The sequence below is a fragment of the Carettochelys insculpta genome, chromosome 5 (genome assembly GCF_033958435.1).
Source record: "Carettochelys insculpta isolate YL-2023 chromosome 5, ASM3395843v1, whole genome shotgun sequence".
NCBI lineage: Eukaryota > Metazoa > Chordata > Testudines > Carettochelyidae > Carettochelys > Carettochelys insculpta.
This window is the reverse complement of record NC_134141.1, coordinates 63,335,857-63,361,967: the sequence shown is the minus strand read 5'-3', so window position 1 is coordinate 63,361,967 and position 26,111 is coordinate 63,335,857. Positions and strand designations below refer to the sequence as shown.

Genomic DNA, 26,111 nt, shown 5'->3' with positions numbered 1-26,111 from the left:
GCATTTATATTATTTTGTGAGGTCATGTATTTAAGATTATTGCAGTAACAATGGAATTAATTACACCTTGATTAAATTATTAGGTATCGGACAGGTAGCTGTGTTAGTCTGTATCCGTTGAGGAGTCCTGTGGCACCTTTTAGACTAACAGATATATTGGAGAATAAGCAAAGACCCGCTTCATCAAATGCATCCATCTATCTATCTTATATCTAGATAGATATCTAGATAGATAGATAATATGTGCCTCTTTGCACTCTGTCTGCACATCTGACCAAATGGGTCTTTGCTCCAATATATGTGTTAGTCTATAAGGTGCCACAGGACTTCTCATTTTTTAAATTACCAAAGAATTTTAAATGAAACATTATTATGGAACATTCTGCAAAGTGAGAGGTGGGGGAGAAGGAAATGCATTTAGGAACAATCCTAAAGCAGTTTCTGCTCTGACAATACTCTGGCTACAGTTACGCTACAGCAATCTGTCAACAGAAGTCACTGTTGGAAGAGATTTCCCAACAAAACTTCTGTTGACAGAGGGCAGCCACACACAAAAGCCAATCGGGAGAGCACTCTACTCTGTTGACAGAGCAGATGGACTGCCCAGCTACTCTCTCGACAAAACAGGCACCCGGAAGCACAGTAGACAGAGCTGCCCGTTGTTCTGGATGCCATGTCTGTCGAGAGAAGGCCCCACCAGAGCATCCACACAGCGTTTTTTTCAACAGAAGTTTTTGACAGCAGCATTATGCCTCATGGCTTTGAGGTGGAATGCTGCTGGTGAAAGTGCTAAGTTTTGTCCACAAACTGTTGACAAAATGCATTTTGTGTGTGGACGTTCCACCAGTTTTGTGGACAAAACTGGGGTTTTGTCAGCAAAACTTGATAGTATAACTGTAGCCTCTGATTTCAGAGCAATGCCATTTTGTTTACTGATTAGAGTGTCAAACCAAGATGTCAGGGTCATCTTACTGTCTCTATGCATCTATAAAATGGGTATAATTTTTCACAGAGGTTAATACAATTATGAGCCACAACACCCTGGAGAAAATTTTAATCAGAAAAACATGGATAGAGAATTATTTAAGAACATTCTCCTAGATGTCCCCAAAAAGCTGTAATGCAGGAAAAACATCCTATTGGTTAAAAAGTGAGCATACTTAGAGGGAAAGGGGAAGTGGCAAGTAATTAATACGAATAAGAAGCTAGGAACTGCAGTACCTTGATTAGGGAAACAAAGGGACAAAAGGGTAACTCTATGGTCAGCAGAGGACAATAAAAAGAGTTTAACTATATTAAGAACAAAAAGTATCCTAATAACAATAATGATCCATTATTAGATGGAAATGGAAATCAATAATAATCCGGAAGAGGTAGAAGTGTTCGAGAAATATCTGTTCTATATTTGGGGAAAAAAGCTAATGTTATCACATGATAAAATTCTTTTCATTTCACTGGTATCTAGGAAGGATGATAAACAACAGCTATTGGAGTTAGACATTTCTAATCGACTGGTCCAGAGAACTTGAATTCAGGAGTTTTTAAAGAGCTGGCTCAGATGACCACTTTACCATTAATGATGACTTTCAGTAAATCTTGGACTCTTGGAAAATTTCCAGAATACTTGAAGAAAGCTAACATTATGCCAATATTTAAACATTGTAAATGATACAACTAGGATAGTTATAGGCCTGTCATTCTAACATTGTTTCAGGGCAAGATAATAGACAAGTTGATATTGGACTCAAGCAATAAAAGATTAAAGGTGATAATATAATTAATGCAAATAAAAATGGATTTATGGAAAATAATTTGATAGGATCACACTTCATATCTTTTTGATGAGATTGCAAGTTTGCTTGATAAGATAATAGCACTGATGTAAAATGCTAAGGCATTTGACTTAGTACCACATACAATTTCACTTAAAATAAAAGCCTAGCACGATATAAAAAGTACGTGGACCATAAATCTAAGTCTCAAAAAATAACTGTAAACCAGGGTAACATCATCAATGGGTATATTACTAGTATGCTTCTCAGAGATTGGTTTTTGGTCCTTATGCTACCACTTTTATCAATGATCTATAAGGAAATAAAATCATCCCTGATAGTTTGCAGATAAACTGAAAGAGTGATCTGTAATGAAGAGGACAGGTAGCTGATAACAGAGCAATCTGGAGCATTTGGTGAGCTGGCACAAGCAAGTATTTTTAACATGTCTAACTGTAAACATCTGGTATGTAAGAATGTCAGCTAGGTGGATGGTGGATAAGCATCAGACTATGATTTCATAGTACAACACTGTGGCCCACAAAGCTAACGTGGTCCCGGGATGCATACACTGAGTCGTCTTGAGTAGGTGCAAAGAGATTCTTTTACCTCTGCTTTCAGTGCTGCTGGAATACTATATAGTTCTGCTGTTCCACCCATGATTTTTGAATATACCCTTGTCATGCTCTTTCCCAAAAGGGCTATTGGATGGTACTGCAGTCCATGTGTTACTGGTAACACAAAAAATGCAAATGTCATTCTGCTGTCATGCATGTGGCACTAGAATGGATTATCCACTGTCTGCAGCTGGGGCATCAATCCGTGTAAACTAACAAAGGCTCAGTCCTGATGAGATTGGGATTATATTGGTAAATTGGCAAGTAATCTGTCCCCAAATGAACTAAAGCATCTGCCAGAATGTCACTATGGTTTGTAGCACAAAAGCATAGTTAGTACCACACCTACTACTGTGTGGGAAGGTAGCAAACAGAACAAAAGGCTTTTTTTTTCATTTGCAGTTGGTGAGGAAAGTGCAACCATTTCATTTGGAATCCTTACTAGACTTTTTGTTATTATCACGCTCCAATATAGGGCTATATTTTGAGAGCACTCAAACTGAAGGCAATGTGGAACTACAGGAAACACACTGGCTATTGGCAGAATTCAAGGAATTGATTTTACCTGTGTGTTCAGGACAGGGTTTCTTGCAAGACAGAAGCACAGGTGAGGTTATCTGAGGGACTCAAACTACAGTTTCTCTGCTGTAATCAGGAAAGAGCTGCTGGTAAGGAGTTTCCCCTGACTCCCCTGACTTTGCAAACTCCTTTCTCAGTTGGTTTGATGTATCCTGGATTTTTAAACACGCCCTGTCCCAGTCATATTGCCAAGTCATCTCTTCTCCCATGCATGCAGGGAGAAGGTAAGTTGAAGACAGTTTTTATAACCTATCAGGACAACTGCACGGGGAGGCAGCAAAGGGAGTTTTCCTTTGCTAGAATGAAGAGTCCATTATTTGTTGAAGTGACTACTGTAATGTGTAAGACTGATATGGTACACAGGCAGAGGAGATACACCCTTTTAAGAAACTGAAAGATTAAAACAATGAGTCTTTTGGGATCATTATTTAACTCTTTTGGGATCATTTATTTATCACAGGTAAGCTGTGTCTACACGTGCACGCTACTTCGAAGTAGCGGCACTAACTTCAAAATAGCGCCCGTCGCGGCTACACGCGTCAGGCGCTATTTCGAAGTTAACTTCGACGTTAGGCGGTGAGACATCGAAGTCGCTAACCTCATGAGGGGATTGGAATAGCGCCCTACTTCGACGTTCAACGTCGAAGTAGGGACCGTGTAGACGATCCGCGTCCTGCAACGTCGAAATTGCCGGGTCCTCCATGGCAGCCATCAGCTGGGGGATTGAGAGACGCTCTCTCTCCAGCCCCTGCGGGGCTCTATGGTCACCGTGGGCAGCAGCCCTTAGCCCAGGGCTTCTGGCTGCTGCTGCGGCAGCTGGGGATCCATGCTGCAGGCACAGGGTCTGCAACCAGTTGTCGGCTCTGTGTATCTTGTGTTGTTTAGTGCAACTGTGTCTGGGAGGGGCCCTTTAAGGGAGCGGCTTGCTGTTGAGTCCGCCCTGTGACCCTGTCTGCAGCTGTGCCTAGCACCCTTATTTCGATGTGTGCTACTTTGGCGTGTAGATGTACCCTCGCAGAGCCTATTTCGATGTGGTGCTGCGCAACGTCAAAGTTGAACATCGACGTTGCCAGCCCTGGAGGACGTGTAGACGTTATTCATCGAAATAAGCTATTTTGATGTTGGCTTCACGTGTAGACGTAGCCGTAGAGAGTTAAATCCAGTAACCAAACTATGACAGAGGCAGCTAAATTATTATGCTCCCCAGGCAGAGAATAGGGGGGACCGAAACCCCTAGAGTGGCAGAGATTTGACATAATCCTGGCCAGTGACTCACACTCCATGGAGCTGAAGAAAATCAAGGTCACACTCACTCTGATCAGGGCAAAATTCTTTCCCTACACCTGATATGCCAATTGTTATGACAATTCTTATGTTATTCTCAATGTTGGGGTCATAATCACCTTGCCTCTCCTATACTGCTAAGTGTGAAAAAAGACATACCTACAGTCCAATTAAATGGGAAAGGAGATCCTGGTATGGAAAAGATTCACATCCATGACTCAAGATCAGTCAAAACCAATGAAAAACTGCATTCTTTATATTTACAGTGCCATCTGAAACCTAAACACCGGTGTTTCACCAGCCATATGAAATTGCACAGACATTCAGAGATGCACATTAATAGGGCACTATAAAAGCACAGAAAACTTTTGATTGGCATACAGCCTGAAATAAGGAATTTCAGGGACAGATACACAAAGACATAAAAGTGAGAAAAGTTATATTCCAGAATGTAGTCAGAGAAAAGTCTTACAACAGTCTAGTTGCTAACATGAGGCACATACTATAGATAAACGCACCCCACTACAACATTGGTTCACATTAAAATATTATCAGTTCTTGGCACGTTTTTTGGAAGTTACTGCACATGTGAAAGCTTGACTTAAGCAACAAGAAAATAAGAGTTGAACCCCAAGCCACATGAGTGGCTTCATAAACATTTATAAACATTTCATAAACATAAACATTCATAAACATTCATAAACATTTTCTTAAGCGTCTTATTCAATGTCTTCATAATACTATATTTTTTTGTTTTGAGCACAATTGGGTGAGATGCAAAGCATCATACCTAACGTCTTAGTAAATCAGAAGAAAAAGGAAGCCATCAGTCTAGGAACTTTTGCAAAAAATCAGTCTTTCAAGTTGCTATCAAATATTGCCTGGGGCTTGGCCTCAGTTTGTAATTGGGTGTTTATTAATTTAACACAGAAACTAAGTTAAAACCTAAAACTCCAAATTTAAGAAAAAACTTAAAAATTTGTTCCGCAATAAAAATTAAAATAAAGACAATAATATCAGAACAGAGCAAGGGCTGACCACAGCTGAGCATCATTGCAGCAACGGGGTACAATATTGCTTTCTTCTACCCCTTTTAACAGCAAAAAAATATAGACAATAGTTCACAGAACTTTTTTTTTTGCATTCACCTCAAGAAATATGTAAACTGAAAATCCTCAAAGCATCAGGGTGCATCTACACTTGCATTCCTCTTTCTAAAGAGGTATGCAAATGAGGTAAACTGAAAACACAAACAAGGCAACATTTGCATATTTTACATCACGTGCATATTCTAATTTCGAAAGAGCTTCTATTGAAGGAAGAAAGCCAGTGTAGATGCTGCTCCTTTGAAAGTAAACCCCATCTTCGAAAGAATCCTTCTTCCCATTAAACAAAGGGAAGAAGGATTCTTTCAAAGATGGGTTTACTTTCAAAAGAGCAGCATCTGCGCTTTCTTCTTTTGAAAGAAGCTCTTTTGAAATTAGAATGTGCAAATGAGGTGCCAAATATGCAAATTTGTACCTCCTTTGCATTTGATTTACCTCATTTGCATACCCCTTTCAAAACAGGAATGCAAGTGTAGATGCACCCTTACAGAAAGGAAGAGTTACCCAGTGCATCAGAGCCCTAACACTCTCACCTATCCCTTCACGCTAATGTCTCTTTCCCCTTTATTACGGTATGGACGCCAGATCATCTCCTCCCAAAACAGATCCTGTTCTCTCAGCTGAAATAAGGGTACCATAATGTAGGACAATGGAAGCATTAAGGACTACTTGAAGGATAACTTAAAGAAGTGCAATACTGAGGTTGACACTTGGGAGACACTCACCCAGGATAACTCACAATGGAGAGACGTCCCATGCAATGGTCCCCTGCGTTTTGAACTTGCCTGCCAACGAGCTGAGGAGGACAAGAGGCACAGGAGGGAAGAGAGACTGGCTTCCAGTCATAGTCAGCAGCCATCTGCCAGAGCTGAAAACGTCTGTCCTCTCTGTAACAGAGCTTGTGGCTCAATAATAGTTCTTATCAGCCATCTGAGGATCCACAACTCCCACGGAAGATGATCATACTGACTGAGAGCCATCATCCTTCCCCTTATAGAATTCCTTCACCTTTATAAACAACAACTACTGAAGACACTATGTATTACCTTCTTCTAACAACATTTCACAGAATCATAGAATACTAGGACTGGAAGGGAGCTCGAGAGGCCATTGAGTCCAGCCCCCTGCACCAATGGCAGGACCAAGTACTGTCTAAACCATCCCTGATAGACATCTATCTAACCTGTTCTTAAATATCTCCAGAGATGGAGATTCCACAACATCCCTTGGCAATTTATTCTACTGTTTGACCACCCTGACAGTTAGGAACTTTTTCCTAATGTCCAACCTAAACCTCCCTTGCTGCAATTTAAGTCCATTGCCTTTTGTCCTATCCTCAGAGGCCAAAAAGAACAAGTTTTTCTCCCTCTTCCCTATGACACCCTTTTAGATACCTGAACACGGCTGTCATGTCACCGCTCAATCTTCTCTTTTCCAAACTAAACAAGCCCAATTCTTTCAGCCTTTTTTCATAGGTAACATTCTCTAGACCTTTAATCATTCTTGTTGCTCTTTTCTGGACCCTCTCTAATTTCTCCACATCTTTCTTGAACTGTGGTGTCCAGAACTGGATACAATACTCCAGCTGAGGCCTAACCAGCGCAGAGTGGAGCAGATGAATGACTTCTCATGTCTTGTTCACAACACACCTGTTAATTGGCAAGACATTAATAACAGCAGTCAAAGAGCTACAAAAATCAGCAGCAAAGAAGTGGCAAAGGGGAGCAGTTGCTCCCCACTCCTAATTTGTGTGGCCTGCGAGCAGCATCTTTCAAATGCTGTCCCAATCTAGCTTTCGGAGAAGCAGCGATCTAGATGTCTCTCTCACACATAGCGTAAGAACAACTTCAGAATGCATATTCTCGTTAAAGGGCTTATCTGGATTCCTCAGGCCTCTTTTAAAAAAAAAAAGAAAGTAGAAAAGGCTATTACTTCTTTTCTATCTTTTCCTGAACCATGTCTGAAAAAAGAAAATCTTGATCTCAAGCAGACTCACAAAAGTTCACATACTGCTGTACAGTCTGGAATTTCTGGATCGAAGATGGTGTGCCAGATTTTTATTTCTTTCTGTGATAAAGATCACCAACTAGTTGGAATGCAAAAGACTCCAACTTTTGATGAGTTGCAGACCACTTCAGAGTATTCCACCCAAGATGTGGGATGAAGGACTGCAGAAAGAATCTACCACTGCTCTAGAAATCCTGATTCCACAGAGAAGCTCCACAACCCTCCTAACAATCAACTTTTCCTTGAAGTACTGAAGTCCTACTCTGCCTCCACACACACACTTTGAAAGGCATGTAACGCAGGATACTTTTTTTTTATTAGATAGATAAGTCAGATATAAAGAGCCATATGCTTCCTTCCCCATGAGGAACAGGGGAAAGAAGGGCAGAACAGGTTTTCCACCCATTACAAGAAGATGAAAAGAAAAGTTGGAGGACAAACCAGAGGATAACCCTACTCCACAGTCTACCTTCATGGCATTATTTTTTCTGGATTCTGTCTCAACACCACTGAAGTTGGTTGGCAGCTTCCACATTTTGCTTGTTTTCTGATCCATTTTCTTTCAGGAAAAAACAAGCAGAGTTGCCTGCTTGGCAGGAGCAATGAGCAACAAGGACTTCCTAAGGAGATTCGTTCTACTATGCAATGTCTAAGGTGTCCCAGCTCTCATTCAGTAATAACAACCTTTCCCAGGTCTAACTACATTGAGACATATTAAGCTAAAATCTTCACTGACTTCAATGGGAAATTTTGCTTAAAAATCAATGACCTATTATCACCACCCAGCTTTTAAAACTGACTCTTCACTTTTTTGTGGCACTGCTATCTGAACATCAATCAGTCTTTTTCAACTCATTCAAGAAAAAATCAGAAGGGATATCTGTGCTCCCTTGAAGCTGGAAAGCAATATGCATTTACCGCTGATTTCAATGGAAGAAAAGCTGTAACAATACTCAGCACTTTAAAAAAATCCCACGTGTGGGACTCTGCACTTTCTGTCATGAAGGGCTCCCTTGTAATTAATACCTAGTAAATTACAAATCCAGTGTAAGAAAGATTTATCCTACAGAACAAATGTTTCTTAAGAAGATGTAGCTTCATAAGTATTTAGCTAAATGCATATATGCTGTCATTTCTTCTAAATCTCCTGGAAAGGGAAACTTTATTGTAACTGAAGACGTTCTAATCATTGCACCTTATTTTGCAGAACAGTGTATCACTAAAGGTTATGATTAAGGTGTCTTCAACACAGTTGGAAAGACTAGCTGAAATGCCAAGTGGGAATCTTCCATTTTAATGGACTTAGGGAAACAGCCCTCAGATAAAACTACAAGAAACAGGAAATGTTCTGTTTTGTTGACATTCTCTCCAGTTGAAAAGCTCCTACTAGCAGAATCTATCCACTGACCACACTCAGTTCAGCCTGCCCACGTGCCTTCCTTGAAAAATGCAGGACCCTGGACAGAAGAGTTGGTGGGGCCATTCTGGCCTCCCTTCTCAAAAGTATTTAGGTGCTTATTTCCATTGACTTTAATCTCTGCTGAATATAGAAGCCTTGTGATGGAGGGAAACACTGTCAAACAAGATGGATTTATAAGGATAGGTTTATATTTGAAACCTAATGAAATCAATTCCAGTGGTCACCAGGTGTTGAGGGAAGTGGAAGATCAGACAACATCCTGTCCCTTGAAAAAGTGTTGAGCAAACAAAACAAAAAAATAATGAATTAACTTGCTATTCTTTTTTTCAAGCGCAAAAGGGAATGTCAGGAAGATGGTAAACGAAAGGAAAATCCTGTTTGGTTCATTTAGGGCTTTTTCATCTTGTTACAGTTGGGAGTTTGAGTCTTCAGATGGGGAGGAATAAAGAACAGCTGCAGCATGATGCCAGATGAAATGCAGAGCCAGAGAAGTATAATGTTGCGTAATGGAAACCAAAGAGAAATACACAAAATGCAAAGCGGCTGTACCAATGCGCTCCCTCTCTGGCCCTCCTTTTACTTTAGAAATCATCAGACATAATCTGTGCTTTGATTACTAATATATGTTAGACGGGACTGAGCAAACTTTTTATGTCAGGATCCAATTTTTATCCCTTCAATTCGCATGGTCCCCTCAACCTGTCTAATGTAATCCAAACCAATGGAAATTTTGGTTATGTTCATACAGAAGAAAAAACTTTTTGGCACATGTAATAAAGTAAGTATGTAGAATGTACAACTTTATTAACTGGTATATAAATGTGAACACACATACATAAAAGCAGTACCATATTTCAACATTTTTAATGAGATGGATAAGCCTGATGCCCAGCAGCTGATCATGCTGCAGCCCTTTATGAAATTTCATGCCCCCCCAACAATGGGGAGCACCCTCATTTTGTGCACCCGTGTTAGATAAAAATCAGCCAAAATGCACATGATTTCATTGAGGAAAACTACAACAGTATAGTACCATTTCCTTCACACCTACCAGTCACACATACATATACTTGTTATTTGAAAATAATTGAGCTGTAAAGGATTATTTCACTAATATCTTGGAACAGATTAACTGGGAGAAATAGAGGCGAGGCTGGTGTCTCCCACTGCACCCTTTTCCTTAGCAGGACAACATGAAACTTAAAAATAAGAAACTCCTTTGTGCAACAAACATTCATGTCGTTAACTGAACAGCGACACAGCAGTCATTAGAAAGACCTGTCACATGATGAATACTGCAACACTGAAAGGGTGTGGCATTTTAAGATGTTGTGTTGATACGCCCCAGTGTGAGGCTTGTACTGATGATGAAGAGTAGTGCAAAGGAGATCAGACTCACTATACATTTAGAAAATGAGATATATCAAGGCAGATTCTATTTTTATTATTATTTTGGTTACTTTCACACCTGTTAAAACAATTGTTTTGCTATGTTTGAAATGCTTAATTGAATTTGCCGTAAAAGCAGAATGTTCAGTTGTCTTCTGCTGGCGTAACACTTGAAAGAGGGGCTATGTCTCGACTGAAGAGATCCGTTGGCCAAAGATCTTCTAATTGCTCAAGGCATTTGCGTATCTCTTGCCAACAGTTCTGTCAGGAGAGGTTACACAGAGCCAAATTTGGGAAAAACCCCTCTGCCGACACCTCTTCTTTCTTATGGAACAAGGATGATCGGGATATCAGCAGATGACTCCCGGAATGGCAGACTTCCATCAGGAGATCTCTGGGCTCCTGACAGAAGCCTGCAATCTAGATATAGCCAGGGTGATTGTGCAAGCACATGCTCTCCTACAGGCATAATCCCCCATATGCCGTTGGAGTACAGTGGAAGTGGATATGATGAAATGCATCCTAGAATACTCAAGGAGCTGATAGAGGAGGTATCTGAACCTTTAGCTATCATCTTCGAAAAATCATGGGAGACAGGAGAGATGCCAGAAGACCGGAAAAAGGCAAATATAGTGCCCATCTATAAAAAGAGGAATAAGAACAATGCAGGAAACTACAGACCAGTCAGTTTAACTTTTGTGCCAGGAAAGATAATGGAGCAAGTAGTTAAGGAAATCATCTACAAAAACACTTGGAAGGTGGTAAGGTGATAGGGATCAGCCAGCATGGATTTGCAAAGAACAAATAATGTCAAACCAATCTGACAGCTTTCTTTGATAACGAGCCTTGTGGAAAAGGGAGAAGCAGTGGACATGGTATACCTACACTTTACTAAGGCATTTGATATGGTCTCACCTGATATTCTTATCAATAAACTAGGTAAATACAACTTAGATGGGGCTACTAAAAGGTAAGTGCAAAACTGGCTGCATAACCATACCAAAAGAGTAGATATTAATGGTTCTCCATCCCGCTGGAAAGGTATAACAAGTGGGGTTCTGCCGGGGTCTGTTTTGGGACTGTTTCTGTTCAATATCTTCATCAACGATTTAGATATTGGCATAGAAAGTATGCTTATTAAGTTCGCAGATGATACCAAGCTGGGAGGGGTGCAACTGCTTTGGAAGATAGGGTCAAAGTTCAAAATGATATGGACAAATTGGAGAAGCGGTCTGAGGCAAACAGGATGAAGTTTAATAAAGACAAATGCCAAGTACTCCACTTAGGAAGGAACAATCAGTTTCACACATACAGAATGCGAAGTGACTGTCTAGGAAGGAGTATGGCAGAAAGGGACCAAGGGGTTATAGTGGACCACAAGCTAAATATGAGTCAACAGGGTGATGCTGTTGCAAAAAAAGCAAACATGATTCTGGGATGCATTAACAGGTGTGTTGTGAGCAAGACACAAGAAGTCATTTTTCTGCTCCACTCTGCACTGGATAGGCCTCAGTTGGAGTATTGTGTCCAGTTCTGGGCATTGCATTTCAAGAAAGATGTGGAGAAATTGGAAAAGGTCCAGAAAAGAGCAATGAGAATGATCAAAGGTCTAGAGAACATGACCTAGGAAGGAAGACTGAAAGAATTGGGCTTGTTTAATTTGGAAAAGAGAAGATTGAGAGGGGGACATGATAGCGGTTTTCAGGTATCTAAAAGGGTATCATATGGAGTAGGAAGAAAACTTGTTCTTCTTGGCCTCTGACGATAGAAGAAGCAATGGGCTTAAATTGCAGCAAGGGAGGTTTAGGTTGGACATTAGAAAAAAGTTCTTAACTGTCAGGGTGGTCAAACAGTGGAATAAATTGCCTAGGGAGGTTGTGGAATCTCCATCGCTGGAGATATTTAAGAACAGGTTAGATAGATGTCTATCAGCGATGGTCTAGACAGTACTTGGTCCTGCCATGAGGGCAGGAGGCTGGACCCAATGATCTCTCAAGGTCCTTTCCAGTCCTAGTATTTGATGATTCTATGACATACAGCTAAGGCATCTTACAAAATTAGCCCAAAATATCCTCAGCTTACCTAGCTTCTCTGTAGCTTAGCTGGCAGTATTCTTGTTTCAGAGACAGTTGAATTAGCCTGATAAATGTTCATTATGGACTATACACTCATTATGGACAACTCACTGCAATGATAAGGTGGGCTGGCTATTCGGAAAGAGGAACCCTCCAAGACATACCCTGACACTTACATCCCTTACCTCGGAAATAAAAAAGATTCCATAGTAATAGTCCCACTACAATTTACAGCAGGTTACTGCAGTATCTGGGACCCTTACTGTAGAATATCATCTTAAAGCATACAAACAAAAAAAAACTACCTTGACAAATAACTCACATATACAATAATAGCTATGTCATCCCACACTTTGCCAACCAGAAAACCCTATCAACTAGAATTTCTGGTTTTCATTTAAAATCCAGTGTATAGTCTGGTCGGTGTGGGGCTGACAGATTCCCTCCCTGGTTCCACACGGCTCCCTGCAGGCCCTGGCATGCCCCTGGTACTCCTAGGCAGAGGCATGACCACGGGGGTTCCATGTGCTGCCCACACTCTGTGCACTGGCTCTGCTGTTCCCATTGGCCAGGGATTGCAGCCAATGGGAGCTGTTGGGGGCATGCCTACTCTGTCTAGGAGCAGCAGGGACATGTCACTTGCAGGGAGCTGCCTGATTTGAACACTGCCCAGATCTGGCACCCAAGACCCCTACAGTAGCTCATCTCTCTGAAAGAAACCCCCTCCCACACCAAAATTCCCTCCCAGAACCCTCACCCCAAACCCTCTCCCATACCTCAACCCCCAGCCCTGATCCCTCCTTTCCCCCCAGCACCTAAACTCCCTCCTTCTCCATTAACCTGAATGTTTGACTCATGAGCACGCCTGATTCTCCAAACATGCCAGAAGGGGGAAAAAAAAGCTCTTCTTGTTTTCATATATAAATATATAGGAAGGTTTTTCTGAGATTATATTCTACATATGTCTACACAACAAAGAAAAACTCACAGCTGGTCCATACTAGCCAACACTGACTCTCAGGCTAGATCTGGGCTCTGGGACCCTCCCACTTTGCATCCCGAGCCCAGAAGTAAACACAGCAAGGTAAGCAACAAAAGAGCCCCACAGCTTCTGTGAGACTGACTCAGCTGGCATGGACCAGCCATGAATTTTTCTTTGCTGTGTATGCCTACCTTTAGACCACAGGACTGAAAGCTGGATTACATATAGGGCACTCTCCTTCTGTCACCTCTATCTCAGACAGACATCACAGATGTAAAGGTGCTTTACATAAAAGGGTAAGAAATAATTTCAACTTTCCTGACAAGCATTCTCTGTCTCAGTGAAACAGGTTGCAATATAGGCTTTGTGCAGCATTGTGCTAAGTATTCTAACATTTGGCTGTGTTCTGTCACATATGCTGTAAATAACATAATACATCATGTGAGACCCAGACAATTGGAAAGCAAAATATATCAATGAAAATAGTTTGCCAGGCAAGCACTGTTTTTTGTGATGACGGTGTTGTGGTTTTATTTAATTCCTTAGCTGACAGCTTTAAGTGTAAAAGAACTTGCCAATATTATTGCACTTCCAAATTGTTGTAGGATCACCTTCTGGTAATCAAGCATTACACCCACCCACTACTTCTATACTGGAGAATTTATCACCAGGATCATTTATGTCAACATAAAGGAAAGCTTAACAATCTTTGAGCAGGTATCTGATGGCAAAAAATGGGCAACATATGCTTTTGGAAATTACAATATAAAAATTCCATAATTCTTTTATAGGAATAATGCACATATTAAGTAAAGATTTTTAATAATTTTAATACAAATACCCAAACATCATTATTTGTTTTCAAAAATATCCATAACGTGTGCTATATGATTATACAGAAAAGAGTTTAGTTTTAACAAAATTACTCCAAATGCATCTTTTTTTCTGTAAGATAAAAAATAAATGTGTTGTCAGATTTTAAAAAGTGTAATGTTTAGATATGGAAACAACAGTAGCCATCAAAGGAACTTCTACACAGGGACTCTTTCAGTAATACTAAAGTGCATTTGCCAATCTAGCAGCTGAATCTGCATTTTGTGCCACACACAATTTTTTTATATCATTCCACTTAAAACATTTGAGAACATTTTTGCACCTTTCCAACATTTCCCCACTCCCAGTAAGTTTTAATGAAGCATCCACTGATGAATAAATCTTTGTTCAACATAGCCTACATTTTAATTTTTATTTCAATATTTTGCCCCCATCTATGTTGTCTACCTCTGTGAATTATTTTTATGCCATCCTTCAGGGACATGCTAATTACATTTCTCACTCCCTCCCTCTAGCCACACTCAGCAAATAATCCAATTTTTGTCAGTATAGGACAGTGAAACTGCACTGGAAACAATTTTCTATTGGCTGGTGTTTTCTGAACCCTGCTTTCTGATAGCGAACTATCATGGCTGTGTGAACAAATTTATTTTTTCTAACTTTTCATATTTTTGCTTTTTTGAACAAAGTCTACGAAAAAACAGTCTGAGACAAACGGGATAAAAATAACAATTTAAACTTCAACTTCAGAGAGTCCTTGCTGTATGGTTTGGACTCCTGTCACCTGAACTGTTCCAGCCCTTAGGTCAATGGTTCTCAACCAGGGGACTGAGGCCCCCCTAGAAGGTCACCATCAGGTTTCAGAGGGTCCATGAAGCAGGGCCAGCATTACACTTGCTGGGGCTCAGGACAAAAAGCTGAAACCCCATCACATGGGGGTGAAGTCCAGAGCCTGAGCCCCTCCACACAGCACTGAAGCCAAAGCCTGAGCAATGTACCTTTGCGAGGGGCCCTTGCGGCATAGGGACCAAGACAACTGCCCTCCTTGCTCCCCCTCATGCTGACTGGCTTTTACATACAGAAAACCAGTTGCTGTGGTACTGGTGAGCTGTGGAGTTTTTATAGTATGTTGGGGGTGGGGGAGGCTCAGATAGAATAAGGTTGAGAACCCATGTCTTAGTTTATTTAGTTTGTCTGCAACTGTAAGCAGCTCAACTTGAAAAATTCTAAGCAGTTAAATTTTATTTCATTACATTTGTTTGAGATTGGAAAAATGCCTTTAATCTCAATTCTTCAGTAATAAAGGTACTAAATTAAACCATAGAAGTGTCCTGTGTACAATATATAAGCACGTTTTTGTTTTTTTTTAAATCCACCCCACAGTCATGTTCAGAATGATAAAATTTTGGAACTGATCTTTCTACCTCTGTGGGCCAAATTATACACTTGGCTAAACTTCTGCAGCATCACTAACTTCAACATGTGATACTGCCTAGAGACTAGTGTTGTGACCCACCATGCAGGAGATCTCATCTCTAGCCCCCATGCTCAGTATTCCACAAGTTATACGTGCTTACTGGGGGCTTTTTTGATGCATTGGGGGCCTGCTTTATCATGCATGAAACCCAGGTTAAGTTTGGCCTGTGTGGGTCTACTAGTAATCTGGATTCAGTGCCCATTCATAGTCCCACATTCTCTTTATATTCATCAGGACATGGCTGAAATATGTACAGATGCCTCTCTGTCACAATTATCAGTGTCAATGATCTTCACAGATTATACAGTAAGGCTGTCAGCATTTGTCCCAACAAAACTTAGCTAAGTTCTGTGCAACAGTAGGAATCATAAACTGCTCCTGCTATATACAGCGACTCATGAGTAACCTGTTTTCAGAAAGATTAAACCACAATGAGATTTTTAATACAAAAATTAAGGCATTGCATACATTTATTCAACCAACTTGAACAGTCGTATAATTAATTTCCTTTTGAGCTTCTAGACAGAAACTAGATGCTCATTTTCCTTGCCACCATCCACTCTAGCCCCTTCCCCTTCCCCTTCCCCACCCGCTCCACCAGCATTCAAATGCAGGTGTGCTGTCTCCCCTTCTTAGTGGTGAGACCTGCCTTCCTCTCATGGATGGCATGGTATGTAGCACAGGTTTCTACAGGTCTGGAAAAACTAGTTAGTCCTAGTTTCAGGCATTTTCTATGTTAAAAATAGTTTCATTAATATACACCACATTAGACCTAGTTTTAGTTATTAATTCAAATTGGAGGTCCATAAGGCAGACTGATTTATAATTTCACAAATAAAAATTAAAGCTGCAGTAGCATAATAGTAATATATGTAATTACAGTACTGAACACTGTCATGTCTGTATAGTTATTGGTTAGGTATTTTTTCAAGGAAGCTATACATTTAATGCGTCAGTTCAGTTTTTGGCATTATATAAACAAAATTCAAACATTCAATATGTGGAAACAATGATAATGCAGAGTTGTAGACCTGAAGCATTAGGTACTCAGACGTATGCAGGTTACAGACTACCAGCCCATGTCCATTTGGCCATGCAGCATTCTGCAGGAGAACACCAACCTTTTTAGTAGAAAAGCTGAGAATATCCTTCAGTATTGAATGGCTATATATACAAAAATTGAAAAAAAAAAGTGTATTCTACCCTTGCTGCACACTGATGCACTTACACTACAAATTCTATGAAGTCAGATGTAATATCAGCATTCTTCAAGTTCTTCCACCATATTACAGGAGAAATTCTCTTCTTTGATAGTGGATAAAAACACTGATTTTTTAATACAGATTTCCTTTTATTTTAAAAGCAAGTTAGGATTTTTGCTGAGCAACCTCTGCCTTGTAGTTTCTTCTTGTGCACATGACAATTTCTTTGCAAAATATTTTGGAGAAAGGAAGCTTTGCCAATATGCATGAAGGTGTAATTGCCTCCTGAAATCTTTTTTGTGCTTTTGCTTTGTATGGCGCAAGATTTTCAGCATCACTAGATCCAAACATATTTTTCATGCAACAGCAATTGTTTGTGTGTCCCTTTGGAGTGTGTCAAATGCTACAGCAACTGGTTCCCACTTACTGATCATGTTCTTTACTTCCACTAAATCCCATGATGATTAATTAGACTGATCATTCTATCTTCAAGTTCTGCCTTATGATCATTTGCAACCCTGAGATAATGAGACCAGTTTCTAACATATGTTTCCAGGCAAGTTATATGACTATTCCATTATATGTCACCAGAGATTTGGGGTTTTACAAATTTTGTTATTTTTAACCAGGCTGATGGGGATTACAAAAATACTTTTATAAATCTGCATGTTTCAGCAGCATCCTTTGGAATAACATCTTGTTCAAGTTGGCCAAACTGAGGCACATCCAAACGTAACCAAAGGGTCGTCGTCATCTTCCACACCAGTTCTCATATTCTGCATCTTTTTCTCCCCAGGTAGGTTTTAACAACACAACTCTACAGTTCATTTGCTAATGTTTTAGCCCCTCTTTCTTGTCCGTGTAGCATACTACTCTCCAGTCACTTTACTGGTTACAGTCTAACATACTGATACAGGCAGTTAGCTATTTCTTGGTCACTGTGCACATAACATTAGCCATTTTGTATTAATGTAATTGCTTTTCCATGTAATCTGTTGTGTGCTTCCACCCACAAGCCATCTGTACCTGGATGTAACATTTCAACTGTTACCTGCTTTTGATTGGTGCTTTGTAGCCCAGCCTTAGGCAGCTGATCATTGCTTGAAAAGTTGGATGCTTAGTGACCAAAAAAGGGAATTTTACAGCTATAAAAAAATTCTGCAATTTTCAAGTCCATTTTTTGTTTCAATTCTGGAATTTTGTTACAAACATATGTATTTGTGTTGGATAAATGTGACACTTCTTTACACAACCTTGATCTGCATTTCTTTTCATGCCCCTAGCAAGACAGTATTAACGGTACTTTCATCCTTCCAGTCTGATTCTGGATACTTTTGTATGTTTAGGCAAAGTCAGTCGTTCTGGTGTCACTGGGTTCATTATACAGGTTGAATCTCTCTAATCCAGAACTCTCTCATCCAGCAACATCCGTAATTCAACATGATTTTAGTTAGCTGGATGGCCACTTATTATGGGCGTGGCCAAGTTTGCCATGGTCCCATAAAGTTTGTTTACAGCCACCAGTCCTAGCTGTCAGTGTTCTGTGCTGTTACTTAGTTGTAATTTACCCCTAAATGTCTTCTAAGCCCAGTAAGCAGTGGAAGTGTTGCTAATGCTGCTAGATAATATAGACCTCCCATGGTCCAACAAATTCTTTCTTCTGGCATGGGTAAGGTCCCGTGGGGGCTGGATTAGATAGTTTCAACCTGTACTGTATTTTGCAAAAACGTTTCTTCACATGTTTTCATTTGATTAAAATCAAACACACCATTAAAACTATTACCAAGTTACTAAATATTCTTCTGTAACTTTTGTTAGTATATTCTAATAATTTGTTTCCCAATATCCCATTTAAACTTGCATATGCCAACACCTTATCCTAAATTAGCTTCCTCCAGTGTTTTCTTTCCAATATGTTTCCATCACATTGTCCTTCTTCCAAATGAGGAGCAAAAGGTGTTTAGCCAGTGAGACCCTGGATCAGCTAGGAGCAGATGCTTCACCAGCAGTGAATCTAACACCTTTTCACTTGGGTGAATCTCTGCCACAGCACACCTACATTGTTTTTAATACCAGGACAACTCACAGTGGAGCTTTCAAATTCTCTCAAAGTCTGAAGTCAAGAAAGAGTTAGCAGTAAGATCTATATGGCCATTTCTACACAGGCCACTTTCTTCAAAAGTGGCATGGTAATACACAGCCCAAAATATGCTAATGAAGCATGGATGCAAATTCCCTGCACCTCATTAGCATAATGTCACATGATTTGGAGTCCGGAAGACCGTTCTTCCGGACTCCAAGATGCCGTGTAGAAGCACAGCCCTGGGGGAGCTTCCGGAAGAAAGTCCTTCTTCCAGAGGCCCCTTCTTCCCAAAAATTTTTGGGAAGAAGGGGCCTCTGGAAGAAGGACTTCCTTCTGGAAGACCCCCGGGGCTGCGCTTCTAAACGGCGTTTTGGAGTCTGGAAGAACAGTCTTCTGGATGCCAAATCACGTGATGTTATGCTAATGAGGTACGGGGAATTTGTATCTATGCCTCATTAGCATATTTTGGGCCATGTATTACCATGCCACTTTTGAGGAGAGTGGCCTGCGTAGAAGCGGCCTACGAATGTCCCTCCATACCAAAAATACAAATGTTGCTGTTACAGGTGTCAACTGATCTAATACTACCAATAACACATTCCTAGAAATGCTAACGCTTCAACTGACCCAACGTTCTTGGTCAATATACCAATACTGCATGGTATGGCAGCACGCAGTATTGATTTAAAAGAATGTTAGCATACAGTGATGTTCCTTGGTGAAAATAATGGCCTGTACTGAAATTTAACTTGTTTTACATTAATTTTTTCCTCACATATATCAGATTTGAATTCTAAAGGATTTATTTGGTCACTGACACATAAATCATAACACCCACTGAGGTCACCTGGACTTATTCTCACAGGCTATGAATGCACGAGAGGCTTTTTTCAGGAAAAACTGTGGCACATCTTCATGCAAAATGCGCTTTGTCAACAAAACCTGGCACTTCCACCAGCAGCGCTACACTTCTCCCTGTTCAGGTATAACACCTCTCTTGACAGTGTTCTGTTGAAAAAACAGCCGCGAAGATGCTCTGGGGCCCTTCTGTTGACAGACAGGGTTCCTGGCTCAATGAGCAGCCCTGTTTGCAGAGCTTCTGGTAGCTGTTCTGCCAAGAGAGGGCCAGGCAGTCTAGCTGCCCTCTGCTACCAAAGAGGATTGCTCTTTTGATTTTCTTTTATGTGTAGATGCAATCTGTCAACAGAAGTTTTCCTGGGAAATCACTTCCAACAGTGATTTCTGTCAACAGAAGCTTCTTGTGTAGACATAGCCATAAACACATCTCTTAGCACCATTTTTTGCAAGTTCTCTTTATACTGAAAAGATGATCTGCAAAGGGAGTGTGGAGAAGAGGAAAAAAGTGCAGGCTTGTGCTGTTTCTTGCTTCTTTGTGATATACGTGAATGTCCTGAGTAATTTCCCCACCACCAGCTCACTTTTACCCTCCACATAAAAGTCTTATCTTTTCAGATTTTGCTGCAGATCTTCCTGAAGGACCTCAACATGCGGACTGAAAGCCTTTCTAGCCCTTAACTGAATGCTCAGTGTGTTGAATCTTTGACATATCTTTTCTTCCATCTGTTAAGTATGAGTTAAATAGATTTTAATAAAAGCAAATGATAAGGAGTTTTTTAAATAAAAAAACTGGTAAAAATCCCTTCTCTTTCCAATTTGCAGTGAAAACTCATTTATATTGTCCCAGTAAAAAGGTTAGCCATAACCTGATATTCTAACCTTGAAAGGTGGGGCACAGGGAAGAAGAAAACCCAACATGTCAGCCCTTTACACATTATAAAGAAGTAAAAAGGGGTCTTTTTTTAACTTCACAATGAAATAAATGAATAAGGGAATTGAAGTAATACGAGCTAAGGACTGGTCCCTTAAAGTTTCTTTTAAACTACACCAGATGCGTGAAATGTCTCCAAAAATCCACAGAAGAAAACTATATACATTCTCCTGTCTTCTAAACCCTTTTAAATTTATTATCGGTGTTAATATCACACAGTGCTAGGAAAAATTCTTTAATCTGTTACTAGCATATCATAAACGTAAATCCAGAAAAAGCCACCTAAATAAGCAAATACTGAATATTGAGCCTCTAAGATGTTTGAAATTATACATTCTGTGAAATACATTTTAATAGGAACAAGTATATACAAGAACTCCTACAGAAGTGAACAGACTTCAGGGTAGTCATGGAAAGGATGGATTTGTGCCACTAAACAAGCCAATAATAACCACTTTTAAAATTTACTGTAGGTTTAACCAAATAAATAATACAGCTTCCTTTGGTCAAAAAGGAAAAGCTTAAAAGAAATGGGCTAAAAGTGTTCCCATTGAAGTCTAACACTAAAACTTCCACTGACTTCAGTAAAAACAGGACTAAACCTTTAATTCTGCAGCAATACCTAAGGCAGGTAAAAGTTCTTAACAACTGCATGGAAGCACCATTCAGTCCAATGCAGGTAAATTATTATTTTTAACATTTAAAAAGAAAGAAAAATCCTGCCTGTTGGAACTCCAAAAACATGCTTAGAATAAACGACTACGCTATTACTATGTCAATGGCAACTATGTCCACTTTAGTAATGAAATAAATATGTCAGTGGTCAGATTCCATTACAGTCAGTGTTAGCGTGCCCAAAAAGAGGAGCGGTGGAAACTTTGCAAGGCAAATTGTGCCAAGACTTACACCTTAAGCAATTTTGCACAAGGTGCAAGCCAGGGGGAATCTGGTCTCTCTCATGCCGAAATATTGATGTATCACAAAATATTGAAGTATCACAGAAATATTGAAGTATCACAAAAAAGTTATGGAACTTGGCATTCCACAAATTTCCAAGACCAACCAACTGAAATGTCTATTAGGTTGCAATACAGTGGTAACAATGGAAAAAACTTAACAAATAAGGGTAATTAGCGTTGATTTATCTGCATTTGGACAGATATAACTCATATGTTAGGTACTGGCATCCATACTGCTCTGATTTATAGAACTATTTGCTGGCAAAAATCAGTTGGCACTTTTTCCCTAAATTGGGGAAACATTTGTTACAAGTGTCAAATTCATGTCACCTGTTCAAATTCATATCTGCCTGTTATCTCAAGATTAGTATCAATCTTTACAAAATGTGGGCAGTTTGTTTCCCTTAGTGCTAGCAGGATACTAACCATCATTTTCCCCAGTCTATAGGAAACTCCAAAATTGGTGCAAATTGAAAGACTGTTAACATGATTTCTATTTATTTCCTTTTCCAATTCCCTATACCATACTATTTATTTATATGAAGAAGAGTTAAATATTGCCATAAAAGTGGACTCCAGGAAGAAGAGGTTTTGTGTGACTTGTTTTAAGATACAAATGACAAAATTTCAGTAGACAAATAAGAAAAGTAGCCTTCATAATAAATTTTGCATCATGACAATTTTCAACAAAATAATAAGACAAATATAATTTATCCTAACCAATTTAATTCTATCTGCATGTAATATTGTACTTGGATGCCTCACATTTCACACCATACTCTGAGCTAATACACACCATATATGATTCCACTTCAGACACTGTGATGGCACCTCTGTAAATTAGCACACAATTTTGCCCTGTGACTACTAATGAGTTCTTCTAAGAAGCTTGATGACAGCATTTATTGTATAAACTGGAAAAAATTAAAAGTTTTATCAGTTTTGGTAACCACTGATTTTACTGTACATATAAACTGAAAAAATATAACTGCAATTCACAGACAGGCAAAGAAAGAAAAAATGCTGCTTGAGAACTTCTCACAGTTTGAGTTCACGCTGTTTATTTTGTATGTTCTGACATGGGAAGACAATTTGTGTTTTAACTATTATAAAGCATCAGCGCTTTGAATCCCAATAGCTGCTGTCAGACCATCCCCCCATAATTTTGCCCAACAGTGAACATTTCAATTGAGGATTAAAAAATACTTAATATTATCCATCAATTTTAAAAAATAAACTGAATTCTGATAACCCTGTTTGTGTACCAGCCTAGGTGTATCAATTTTGTGTCCCAACCTTTCCTAATAATAGGCACATTCTCAATCAAAAGTAATACTGGGACAAGAAATACCAAATTTTACTCAATTAGCCTTATGAGATCCAATAATAGTAATAAAAAACCCACCTAAAGACATCTTTCTTCAGTCTTTGTCCTACTGTCTGAGGGCTATCACCTTCAAACTTAGAATCTCCTGTGCTAAAAAATCCTACATTTATGATTAGAGGTTACCATGTTTGACTTTTAAGATTAAAATATTTATTTTAGATACAAAAATATAGTATAAAATACATAAAAATAAAATTATAATGAAAAATACTGAGTGGGAAATTTAAATCATGTAATTGTTGTTATGTTGATCAGTAATTACAGTCTACATTCAGTCACCTTGATAACCTCAATTTAGCTGAGCAGAGACCAACCCTTCTCTTTTGGGGACCAGTTAGTTTTCCAAAGAGGTCTTCCTTTTCAAAATTTATCTCCTAAAAAAGCAAATTTATTTGGCATTTTAAGTATCTGCTATATGCAATGACCCAATTCTTTGTTTGTTTGTTTTTGTGACAGTCCTCATAGCATGTTGCTGATTCTCATCTATGGAACTTATGATGTGTTTCTTTGCAACACAGTAAACATTTTCTCTTGTTCTGATTAAATAAACCTTATTGCATGAAGACTGATTTTGGGTTTCTGTTCAAAATGTCTAAAAATGTAAGCTCCAACTCACAAAGGCTTTCAGTGTACATTAATCATGGTGTGGCAAATCCCCAGAATCCCAAAGGATGTCCTTAAAGGTCACATTTCTGCATGTGGTAAGTGTGAGGGAAGGAGGTTACTTCTGGTATTTGATAGCATGGGAAACTACTGATTCTTTGCTAAAACAGCTAATTCTTACCATTTTTAGACTCTTAGGTCTTGGGACTGCAGTTTCACTCCAGTAGCACAAAGAGACCAATCTACAAATGATTTAAAAAAAATGTATCACCACAATTGTCACAAAATTCATAACGTTTTGGATCATTTGCTATAATGCTGGTTAAATGTATGCTTCAGAGGCTAAAATGAAAAGGCATGCAAATTATTCTAATGATATGTGCATTTGTATAGCATACTGCTATGTGCTTCAGTGGTCTAAAGGCTTAAATATAGGACAAAGGAATCCCTGGTACCTGGATTTGCAAAGCCCCGCGCTATTCTTAGCACCCTGCACATCTTTGAAGTGCACCATACCGAATGCTTAACCCACCAGACAAGAGGACAAAAATAGATCATTCTGTGCTGAATGTAAAGATTGTTCATTGTTCCCACACTTACTACCAGCTATAACTGTCTGCAATCAAGACAGTAAAAATAAGTCACACTTTCATAAAATATTATGGTCCAGTGTGCAGATTTTTGGAAACAGCACTGCATTACGTAACCCCTTTGCCTCTCTTACACACACACACACACACACACACACACACCGACCCACTCCCCCAATTCTTAAATAAGAAAATAATGTCTAACGTTATGCCATTTCGTCTAAATGCTACATTACAGTACTACAATGCAATCCCCACTTTATTTACTACATGCACAGCACAGTTGCTCCATCTCATCACTGGTGGCAACATTAGTATATATGGAATAAAATTTCTTATACTAATCATATTAAGTTACACAGTGTATGCATATCTACAATATAATTAGTTACAACTTTCACACGCATACGTACACACAAAACTAGATACAAGCCTCCAAGTTCCTATGTAGATACATGTATATAAACGTTTGCTAAAAGATCACTAAATCTGCACAAAAACCACTTAAGTTTGGCTGCTTTTTTTAATTGCTGCACATGCAAAAATGCAGGACGTTGCTACAAGAATGACCGCTTTCTAAAAATATCCCCCGGCAGTTTGAGAGGAATCCACTCTCAGGGAGGCGAAAAGGGGGAGAAAATCCCACCCGAGAGCCGGGCGTGTAGGCTAGCACAGCAAAGTGCTGCCGATTTTAAAACTGCATTTTCAGAATTATGATTGCAAAAACTGGAGGGCTAACAGCTTCGGAAAAGCCCTGCCTATTTTCCACACTGGTGTATAAAAATCCCGCTCCAAAATCCAGCCGTAAAGCAGAAAGAGTTAAGCAAATATGTAACTGCACATTTCTCCTCTTCTTTAAGCAAGCCTATTTGGAAATGTGGAGAGGGGCGAGGAGAGTGAATTTGCTGCAGCCGAGTCCAGCCGAGGGCAAAAAGAAAGGAAAAGAAACAAAGAAAGAGAGGGAGGGGATGCAGATCTCTCCGAGCTGTGGATTGGAATTGCATATACTTACAGACAAAAGCCCCTGCTCCCTTTCTGTCCTTTCTACATGATCTGAAACACAAATGTGGATTAAGAAGGGGGCAGCGTGCTCCAGAAGGGAATTTATAGCTGGGGTGGGGGGAGTGGGAAGGGTTGGGGGTGTGGGGAAAGAATGACTGCACCTCTTCCAAAGTGCAGCAGCCTCGGAGGAAAAAAAAAAAAGAAAAGGGGGTGGGGGCGGCTGGGAGAAAGTCTCTCTCCCTCTCTCGGGTTTGGTTGCCTGTGCTGGGTCTATGAACAATGAGCTAATTCTGATGGTGGCTGGCTGGCCGCCAGCTCCCCCCAGTTACACACACACACACACACCCGCGAACTCCCCCCCTCCCACTTCCTTCCCTCCATCCCCTCCCCTCGGCTTCGCTGCTGCAGAGCCAGACTGCTTAGTCTGCAATAATCCTCAACTCAAAGTCCCCCCGCCGTCTAGCAGCCAGCCAGCCGGCCGGCCGACCAATCGCGGCGCGCGGACTGCGGGGAGCGCTGGCAACCCGGCGGCGGCAGCCTCGCGGGCGGGGCCGGCCTTGGCGCGGCACAGCTCCCCTCGCCCCTCCCCTTCTTCCTCCGGAGGCGCTGCCAGCCCCGTGCCTGGGCCTGAGCGCCTGGCGGGGGGGCGGAGCGAGCTGCCATTGGCCCGCGCGGCCGTCGATCAACCCCTCTCCTCCGCCGAGAGGGGCTGCCGCTTGCCAGACGTATAGTCCGGAGCCGGGCTGGTGGGGTGCCAGGCGGGGAGGCTGGCCAAGGAGCTGCACAACCGCGGCGCCCTGCCAGCTCCAGCGGGAGGAGGGAGCCCGCAGCCCGCGCTGTAATAATAAACCTGCCGCGGTAGCAAAGGGCATCTGAGGCGAAGGGGAGGGAGGCGCTGCCGCCGCTTTGCCTCGCCTGCGCCTGCGCCTGCGCCTGGCGGGGTGGGGTGGGGGG

The 26,111-nt window shown here is 40.5% G+C and overlaps 1 long non-coding RNA gene across 3 annotated transcripts in view; it reads right to left on the bottom strand.

The window, feature by feature from the left end:
- The window catches only part of LOC142013112 (uncharacterized), a 35,437-nt gene extending 10,148 nt beyond the window's left edge, over nucleotides 1–25,289 (bottom strand). For all 3 annotated transcript variants that reach the window (XR_012645547.1, XR_012645549.1, XR_012645548.1), the window contains exons 1-2: nucleotides 25,168–25,289; nucleotides 23,747–23,807 (exon numbers count right to left, since the gene is read on the bottom strand). This is a non-coding gene — a long non-coding RNA (uncharacterized LOC142013112). The remainder of the gene's footprint in view (nucleotides 1–23,746; nucleotides 23,808–25,167) is intronic.
- Between the last annotated feature and the right edge of the window lie 822 nt (nucleotides 25,290–26,111).